We start from the raw sequence: 3,084 nt of genomic DNA on the forward strand, positions 1-3,084 counted from the left end.
AGTCCCAAGTGGTGTCTTAGGTGTTTTGTTTGTCTGTTTTTTCACCAACGGGGTGCCTTGTCTAAAAGGTCCAGGAAAAGTGGGTTAAATGAAGCAAAACCAGGGTTTGGAAATAAGAGGTTGGCAAAAATAATAAGAAGCGTGCTGGCAGGAGAATTAGAAGTAGCCGTGGTTCAGACGTGTGATAGTGAGGAGGACACCTCAACATTCCACCGTCCTCCTCGGTCACCGACTTCTATCCCAAACTTGCATCGTTTACCAGTCAAAACAAGCTTTTGCCAACAGCCCCACTAACTCAATCGCCTCTGAGAATCAAGTCCTGTCCGGCCGGCAAGAAAGACACCAGGGTCAGCCTCTCCTTGGCTCCTGGGCTGCAGGTGTGCGGGGCACAGGAGACTCGGGTGTTTTCCCTTTTCTTCTTATCACAGCTTTCTCTCCAGGAGATGCTCTAGAAATGGAGCCCTTTTTGTGTCCATGCCTCCAGGTGGAGAGGCGTGCTAGGTGCAACTCGTGATTGGATAGATGAGCATTTTGGAGCCACTGGATATGTGATTTCTCTCTTTGGGGATGACACTTTAAAGTTCAGATGACGTGGGGCACCTGGGTGGCTCAGTCGGTTAAGCGGCCGACTTCAGCTCAGGTCATGATCTTGCGGTCCGTGAGTTCGAGCCCCGCGTCGGGCTCTGTGCTGACAGCTAAGAGCCTGGAGTCTGCTTCAGATTCTGTGTCTCCTTCTCTCTGACCCTCCCCCGTTCATGCTCTGTCTCTCTCTGTCTCAAAAATAAATAAACGTTAAAAAAAATTAAAAAAAAAAAAAAAAAAAAAAGTAAAGTTCAGATGACGTTCTGAGTACCTGCCCTCAAGCTCACCCTAACACCCGTGGTCCTTCTGCATGTGGAGTGGTCCTGGAGCATCGATCTTTCCTAATGCTCTCCCTCTTCCGCTCCCTCCCTCCTCCCCCGCTTCCTCTGTCCTGCTGCCTTTCTTCTTCTCCTCTCCATTTCTTTTTCTTTCTCTCTTACTACCCTAGCCAAAAATGGCCGGACTAAGGCACTGATTGCCAAAACAAGGATGGATGGACCCTCTGAGCCGGCCAGCAAGCACTGGGTGGAAGAGTGCGAGAGCGCTGGCCGGTGGACGCCTCCCACACGAGACAGAGACCCACAGGCCAATCCAGTCCTGTATCTGAAGAAGAAGAAAGCTAGTTTGTGGAGGCCCAACACGTCACCCAAAGTGCCTCTTACTTTCTACATAACAGGATTCTCAACTTCATAAGAGTGGCATTTGAAGCCGCCAACAAAATGAAAAACACCAGCTCTAAAACCGAGAACGGTCGTGACTCACTGTGCCACAGTGGAGTGGATCTGGAGAAAAAACAGGAAGTAGAATGGCATTATCTCGGTGTTTTGTGCCATCAGGGTAGATGCCATCCACCTTCTTCGTGCAATGTGGTTATCCTGGGAAGCAGTATGCGGTCCCAACGGTGCACTTACCATCTCCGCGAGCCAGCGCGAGCTCCCCGTAGGTGGATTACGCGGACAGGACATGGCAGCCCCTTCCTCCCCTAGCTGTGCATTTACCCTTGTCCCCCGCACACAACTTCAGATCCCAGCACATACCAAATGGAATGCCAACATTCCTCAGCGGCTTGTTTGGCGAACGCCTAGGACTTTTAATCATATTGTCAAAACCCAAATAAGCCAATGTGTCAAGTTGTGTCTCCACAGTGTGGCCTAATTACCCGAGAATCATCCCCACCACAAAAAATAATAGCTTGAAAAAGCACTTTTCTTAATCACATCAAACCCAGTTGGTAGGCTTGCCTTGCTCATTAGAAACCAACAGTTAATAAGAAGAGGTCCCCAGATGATTTAGGGGAGAAAAAGAAATCCTTCACCTGACTTGCTTAAGGTAAAGCTAAGGAAGGCCACTGGAAATCTGGGACCAGGGCTGTGGGAGGAACCATCATTTGTAGTGGCTGCTAAGGACAGTCAGAGCCGACCCACCGTGGACGGTTCTCCTGTTCTCCCAGCCCCATTAGGAACAAGCAGGACAATCGACTTTCTCCCACACAGTTCTGCTTCTAGCTCCAATGTCTGTACACAGGTTTTCTGAGCATTAAATGTAACTGAACTTCACCTAAGACATGTTTGGGAAATTCATACGAGTGAATGTGTTTTAAAAATATTTCATAATGAGGAAATGTTGGGGCACCTGGATGGCTCAGTCAGTTGAGCGTCTGACTTCGGCTCAGGTCATGATCTCACAGTTTGTCAGTTCGAGCCCTGCGTCGGGCTCTGTGCTGACAGCTCAGAGCCTGGAGCCTGCTTTGGATTCTGTGTCTCCCTCTCTCTCTGCACCTCCCCTGCTCATGCTCTCTCTCCGTCTCTCTCTCAAAAATAAATAAACATTAAAAAAATTTAAATAGGAATATCTCATGATGGGGAGATATATATGATATAATGTTAAATTAAAAAGCAGACTGTAGGGACTGCTCATCAATGGCATAAAAAAATACATTTTTACCCCACAGTTTCCTCCAAACTACTGGAAACAAAAAGAAAATTAAAAAAGAAATAATAGTAAGAGAAAAATAGTAAGAGAAAAATAATAGTAAGAGAAAAAAAAATAGTAAGAGAAAAGTAAGCTACATTATCAATGAAAAAGGAAACGGACCAAAACAAAAACATGACACTTAGCTGCCAAATACTTTGAAATCTGGACAGAGGCAGGGAAGACAGAGAAAGCTCACAGACTTCCTAAGACGGGGGTCCCCATGAGGGGGGGTGGAAATCATCCACCAAAACCCACCAGCAAAGACAAGACATCCAGGTAAATCTTGAATCTCAGATAAAACACAGAAAAACAAACAACAGTGAATATCTTTTGACATAAACATGTGCCAGATATTGTCTGGGTCATACTTTCACTAAAAATTGTCTGCTGCTCACTTGATATTCTTGAACTAGTGTCCTGAATAGTACTAAATTGTGTCAGAACAGCAATGAAATCCGGCTGACTCATCAGTGAGTTTTGTTTGCTTTGCGCGGTGTTTTCAATTTTCTAACTTACCCTCAATATATG

The sequence above is a fragment of the Neofelis nebulosa genome, chromosome Y, assembly GCF_028018385.1.
Source record: "Neofelis nebulosa isolate mNeoNeb1 chromosome Y, mNeoNeb1.pri, whole genome shotgun sequence".
Taxonomy (NCBI): Eukaryota; Metazoa; Chordata; class Mammalia; order Carnivora; family Felidae; genus Neofelis; species Neofelis nebulosa.